Here is a 7,179-nt window from a genome sequence, read left to right as displayed (position 1 = left end):
CAGCTTCCTCTGACATAAACATCTAATGTAATGTTGGCACAATGATCAAAACTAAGAAGTCAGTAGAGCAGGATTAACTTCAGAATTTATTTGTATTTCACCAGTTTTTCCACTAATGTCCTTCTGTTGTTCCAGAATCCAACCCAGGATCTGGCATTCCATTTAGTCATCATGTCTCCTTTGTTGTCTGTATCTGTCTTTGACAGCTCCTCAGTCCTTCTTTTTCTTTCATGATCTTGACACTTTGGAAGAGTCCAGATAATTTTTTTCATAGAATGTCCCTGACGTGGGCTTATCTGATCTCATAATTAGATTGAGGCTATGCATTTTTGGCGAGAATACCATATAAGTGACGTGCCCTTCCCAGTATATCACATTAGGGGATACATGATGTCAATGGCATGTTTTGAATCAAGGGAGTGGCATGATAAAATTTACAATTTGGAAAGATAACCCTGGCAGCTAAGTGCAGAGTGAACTGCGTAAGGGAAGCTTGATGTCAAGGCACTAGATAAGAGGCAGTTATAATGGGTTGGGCAGGGGATGAAGGTAGCCTGAACAAAGGCTGTGGTTGTAGGGACGGGGATGAAAATCTAAATATGAGATTTCTGAAGTAAAACTAATAGGATTTGGGAGCTGTTTCCACAAGTGAAGTGAAGAGAGAGAGGAACTGAGGGTAATTACTAGGATATTAGGACATCAGGTAGATGGTTGACTCCATTATCAATTGGTGGCCAAGATCTTTGTAATTCAGATTCCCTAACAAAATTTAAAAAAAATCATTTGCTGGTATGTGACGGCTGTAGAGGCTGCTTGTGCATTTGTGAAAAACATATAGAAAAAGATGTCAGCTCTTCATTTACTCTTGTCTTCAAGTTTCAGGTTTGGAAATGCAGCATCTTTGGTCTATATCTACATGTGAAGACTAGGCAGAAGTGTCAGCATCTCCTCATAGCCCTCATTTTCTCTGGGTAAAAGGGAATTTTCATATGTACTTGATAAATATTTGTAGAGTATTGCATGAAAGAGTTAGTATGTCTGACTCAGGAGAAGGGAGACAAAAGAATGTGATGGGAGCCATTGCAAATTGTTCTCCATGGCCAGGAATATGTCATATAAACTGGCTCTGGTTTTAACCCAGAAGAGTGAAGCCAAGATGCAAACCCAAGAAGAAAGTAGTGAAGATTAATCTTTCTTGCTCATTTCTGTTAGAGATAGAGGGGAGAAGAAAACCCTCAGTTTTCCCAATGTTGGAGAAGACTTACTGACCTAAAAGCTGGTCCTAATGATGAGGATTTAGGCTGGTTAATTTTAAAAACTGCAGATGAGAGGGAGGCTCCGAGGAGTGGAATTTGCTTGCCCTTTGAGAGATGTTTGCATTTGTAAAGGAAGTCTCCATCTGTAGGGGTTGTCTCCCTCTGCACCAGGAGGAAGGCGGGATGGCCTTATCTCTGGAAACTCTTAATGGGGAAGGCAAGGACTTAAGTTGTTTACTGTCTCGCAACCTCTGTAACTGACTCCCCCCCCCAACCATCCTACCCCCAACATCCTCCTTTGTCTTTAGCTGAAGGTAATATTTAAGCGGTGGCTTCTGCCATTTACTTAATCCGGTTTGATTCTTATCTAAAAGTTATAGGACCACCCAATAACCAGAGCCTACCGGCAGATACCATTTTAACAACTCTTTTTACATATTCTTTCCTTCGTCTTGTAAAGAGATGACTCATATACCTATGCCTTAAATTTAGCCTTACTCTTCACCCGTGTTCGCGGCAGCAGCAGAGTGGCGGCAGCGGTTCCTCCTGCCCATAGGTCCTGTCCCCAGGCAGCAGCTCTTTACTGCCCGTGGATCCTGTCCCCATGCAGCAACTCTTTACTGCCCGTGGATCCTGTCCCCATGCAGCAGCTCTTTACTGCCCGTGGATCCTGTCCCCATGCAGCAACTCTTTACTGCCCGTGGGTCCTGTCCCCATGCAGCAACTCTTTACTGCCCATGGGTCCTGTCCCCATGCAGCAACTCTTTACTGCCCATGGGTCCTGTCCCCATGCAGCAACTCTTTACTGCCCGTGGATCCTGTCCCCATGCAGCAGCTCTTTACTGCCCATGGGTCCTGTCCCCATGCAGCAGCGGCAGCAGCTCTTCACCACCCATGGGTCCTGTCCCCATGCAGCAGCTCTTTACTGCCCATGGATCCTGTCCCCATGCAGCAACTCTTTACTGCCCATGGGTCCTGTCCCCATGCTATTCCATACTATTCTCTAAATAAAAGAGCACTACTGCCAGATCTTGAGAGTCCAAGAAATCTTTCTTTCGACTCCTCGGCTCACTGACCTCACATCACTAACTCTCACAGTGCATCATCGAGGCAAGAAGGGAGAATAGCTAATTTGAAGCTAATGTGTTATAATTACATGTTAACTATTTATACTTCCCAATAAAACAGAGGTTTTTAACTGGGCTGCGCATAGAATCATCTGCAGAGCTTTAAAAAAAATCCAGATGCCCAGAACCCATCCCAAATGATTCTGATACAGTAGGTGTATTATTCAGAATTTCTTTAGTTGGCAATGGCAGAAATGCAACTCAAATTAGCCTCAGCCAACAATTTGGAGTGGGTTGTGTATTAGTTATCTAATGCTGTGTAAAAAATTACCCAATCACTCAAAATTTGGCAGCTTAAAACAGTTACTTTGTACAGTTTGTGTGGATCAGGATTTGGGGAGTGGCATAGCTCATAGTTCTGCCTCAGGGTCTCTCATGAAGTTAAAATCAAGGTGTCAGCTGGCTTTCCGTCATCTAGAGGCTTGACTGGGGTTGGAGGACCCATTTCCAAAGTGGCTCAGTTACATGGCTGGCAAGAGGGTGCTGGCTACCAGGTGACCTATTTTGCCACATGGGTCTTTGCACAGGGCTGCTCTAGTATCTTCACAATATGTTGGCTGGTTTTCCTCAGATGGAGCGATCCAAGAGAGCAAGGCAGAAGCAGCTTGATACAATTTTATGGCTGAGATTAAGGTGTCTTTGAGTAGGAGGAGGGGGATGGTATTCATAGGTTGGATGATACATTATTGCAAAGACTGAGGACGATCCTTATACAGAGTTTTAGATCCTAGAGCAAATATATCATAAGTTCCACCATACCAATTCATTTTTTTATAGGGTGAATTGATTAAAATGAGTATCAAGGGAAAGATTGAAAGGGAAAGAATAACAATTCTAAGAACCCCAAGGGTTATGTGTGACTCCCTTCTAGCCATGGTGATAAACTTCAATCTGGCTTAATAACCTTTTAACATCTTTAACATTTGCAGAGCACTTTAGAGTTTCTCAGATGATTTCATAACATCTTATTTGATCTTAAGAACAATCTTAGGCTTGTAGGATGAAGTCAAGAGGGTTGAGACTGAAAGATGGAGCTAATAATAGTGAACACCCACCAGGTGCCAGGCATTTGACTGGATGCTTCATTTTCATCAACCCTTTTAACCAAACACCATGAGGTCGATATTAACGATTTCGACTTTGAGGAAGACTTAGCTTCCCTGGGCTCAGAGAAGTTAAATGACATGATTGCAGTCAAGCCTCAGGGCTGGAATGAGAACCCCATGCTTTCTATTCGGCTGCTTCACTTTTCAGCATGACCAACCATTGCTGCCTATTTCTCCACATGCTACATCCTTGACTTAATCTTCATCTTCTGGCAGCATGGGACTCTCCAGGAGTCAGAGGACTCTTTAATTGCAGGTCCAGACTTGTATCCTAAGAATAGGCTTTGTATGTGTGTGTGAGTACTTCATTACAAGCCTCATTACAAACCTATTAGAAAGAAAAAAATAGGACAGAGGAAAGCATACTGGCTTGGAAAAGAGAATTAGTTCACAATTTACATTGAAGTAAATTCAATTCTCAAGGAATGTCTACCTTTGTTTGATTTTTTTAGAAATCTGGCTCCAATGTAGACTACTTGAGTGGCCTCAAATGACATCTTGGCATCTCATTTTCCTTTGTTCTTAAGTTGGGTAATACTTCCTATGATTAGCCTAACCTTCGCGGATGTGGGAGGATAGGTGGCCTGAAAGATGGGAAGCACTTTGTGTTCCTACATGTGTTTGGGTGAAATAGTGATTTTTAGGAAGTAAACATTATCTCTGTTACTAATGGCCTCAAACTTTCTAATTGCTCTTATAACTCACCGATATGCCTACATGTGACTTGAGTCAAGATTTCTAATTCTAAGAAGTAAACATTACTTCTCCACGTTGTCTGTGGTTTACTAAAAGCAATGATAATAATACCTGAGATTATTCAATATAGATGTCAACTCTCCCACCAAATAAATTTGCTATTTATAGAAGCTGTTGACCAGCTAGGCAATATGTCCTCAATCCAGTATTGTCAGAGTGGTCATAGGAGTGGACTCCTTTTCTGAGCCTGGACCACCTCTGCTTCAGTCAAGACCACATCAAAATAGAGGTCTGGAGGATTTCTTATCTTACATGGCCCACATATTCTGGCCTCCAGAACACTCAGCCAGTCATATCCTCAGTGAAGTCTTATCCCTTAAACCCCTCATTCTACTCTTGTCAATCGAGTAGTCGATCATTCCTGTTATTATGGTAAAGTGTAGTGGTTAAGAGCATGAACTTGGAAGGCAAATTTGAATTTGGTTCTGCCACTACTTGAGTGGCTTTGGGCAAGTTATTTAACCTCTTTGTGCTTCATTTTCTTCATCTGAAAAATAATAGTATCTTCTAACAGGGCTTAATGAATATTAAATAAGATAATATGTAGGGAGCTTAGAATGGTGCCTAGTATGTGGTAAGCACTCTACAAGTGATAGCTATTTATATAACTGCATGTATTTTTCTTTTTTTAAAGCAAAAACTCTTTCTTTTTAAGAAAAAAGTACATTTTCCATTTTCTATTCTTGGCATAAATTTTAATTCTTTCCAGTGGAACCAAAACCTTCTGAACCCCTTTCAGTGTCATCCAAAACTTAAACTGCCTCTGTTTCTGAGTTTAAAAAATCAGTTCACAAATGAGCTGTGCAATTTGATCACCCTTTTTGACTTCAAACTTCTTTGCTAAAATTAAACAGTACAACACCAACATTTCCTCTATGATCTTTGTCTATGAAGTGTTTTTCAGCCAAGCCAGAATGTGGAGCCATTCCTCCAAAACAGCCAGAAGGAATAGCTATCTGAATGTCGGTTTGCACAAGGGCTTTCTCCATAGGTGGTACTGTCTAATCATAGGCACTGTACAGGTCATAGCCTGTGGTCCATGTGGATCACTTGCTTGGAGCAGTGGCAGCTACAAGAGCCTGGCATATCTGAGCCTCATGCCGCCCTCCTCTACAGGCACCTGCTTGCTGGGGGAGATGGCAGGTGTCTCTTCAGAGCAGGTCATGGCAGAACAGAATGCCAGGGGAGGCAGGAGCAGAGGAAATAAGAGGGTGCAGAATGTGCCCAGCCTCTGTGAACACACCAAGTTTTTGCAAATATTTCTCATAAAGCTAAGTTACCTGCTAAGAACTTCAAGACTCAGGAAAATGATTGTTTAATCAGGGCATCCAATAAGGATTTATATGCTGCCTCTGTGATTAGTATTACTGGACCAGACAGAGAAGACATGAAGATCAGCATTGACCTAAACTAAATAGCTTTAAGCACTGATGTCATCATTCCCTGATGCCTTTGTGGCTTATTCACCTCATTCTCCATTTGTAAAACAGGAAGAGGGATAAAAAGTGAATACGAGGATAAGCAAGTTCCAGAAAGTCTGCTAGGTCTCTCTTTTGCCTGGAGAGACAGCAGCAACTCAGTCATGGAGATAAGTTCAAGGAGTATGTGGAACAGACATGACCTCTTGAATTGAGTAGTTACAGATCCCAGGTACTCCTCTCTCAGCCGTTGACTTATGTGATATTGTAATAAACTGAGCATAGAATGTTCCAAAGTTAGAAGGCTACTCTGATTGTTTCTTGGAATTTGAACTATGAAGCCCTTTCATGGAATTTAAATTGGGTGGCAAAGCTCTGTGAGGGTATAATTGCAAGCTAAATGCAGTGACAACAGCAAGCCAGGTCACAGGGCTTTAGGACTAGCCTCATGAGACAGTATAGCATGGTGGTTAAGAGCTCACTATTTGGGGTCATGAAGACGTGAGTTCCAAACCTGGATCCAACAACTGTTAGCAGTGTGACTTTTGGTAGTTACCTTACCTCTCAAAGCCTCATATTTATATGGTTGTAATAAGGATTAAATAAAGTAATGTAGGTAAAATACTGTCAAAATGTACTTTTCAAAAAGTTAAAAACATGACTCTCGTGCAAATATAAAGTGAGCATGTGTCAAAGATTCATTTAACACGTTGATGAGGGAACTGCTAAGATGGTAAAGCTGGTTTAAGGAACATCACTGAGATCAAAGCATTATCGTGGCTGAAAGAAAAAGGCTTGACCAAGAGAGCTAATTTAGATACAAAACTGGTTCCTGAACAGAGAAATAAAACTGCAACTTTTAGGGTTATCTTTCTTATTCGATAAATCGTTTGCATCTCTACTGGACAAGCTTAATTTTCATCACTAACATCAGTTGTTCTCAAGTGGGGGTAATTTTGCCCTCCAGGGGACATTTGGCAATGTCTGAAGGCATTTTCACCTGTCAAAACTGAGGCAGGGGTGCTACTGGCATGGGGTACGTAGAGAAATAGGGATGGTGCTAAACATCCTTCAAGGTAGAGGACAGCCTCCCACCAAAAGAACTGTCTAGCCCCAAATGCCAGTAGTGTTGAGGTTAAGAATACCTGGCTATCAGTTTCTGCAAGATAACATCTACCCTTATGAGATTTAAAATATCTTAATCAAGAGAAAATAAGTCAAACAAAGGTACATATTCCTAGAGAACTGGCTAATCCTTGGATGAGTAGGCTAGACAATGCTTAGATAACCCAGGAAGGACATGCAGTAGCCTCTTTTACCTATTTCCAAGCTTTGGAAAATTTTCTCTTGTTTTTTGGAAAATTTTCTTAACAGCACTTGACACCATACCTAGCACATGGTAAGTGCTCAGTAAAGGTGAGTCATTATCTTAAATTTAGGGCCACTATATAAAAGTCCACTGCTCATACAATAAAATGAACCCAGTACCAGAGTTTAAGTCTTTGGAGAACATTAC

General features: G+C 41.5%; 1 pseudogene; it reads right to left on the bottom strand.

Annotated features, from left to right (window-relative positions):
• Window positions 1-4,940: 4,940 nt before the first annotated feature.
• LOC103558205 (deoxyuridine 5'-triphosphate nucleotidohydrolase, mitochondrial-like) lies at window positions 4,941-5,410 on the bottom strand (annotated as a pseudogene).
• Between the last annotated feature and the right edge of the window lie 1,769 nt (window positions 5,411-7,179).

This window comes from Equus przewalskii, chromosome 22, assembly GCF_037783145.1.
Source record: "Equus przewalskii isolate Varuska chromosome 22, EquPr2, whole genome shotgun sequence".
NCBI classification, from domain to species: Eukaryota; Metazoa; Chordata; class Mammalia; order Perissodactyla; family Equidae; genus Equus; species Equus przewalskii.
This window is presented reverse-complemented; position numbering and strand designations above follow the sequence as displayed.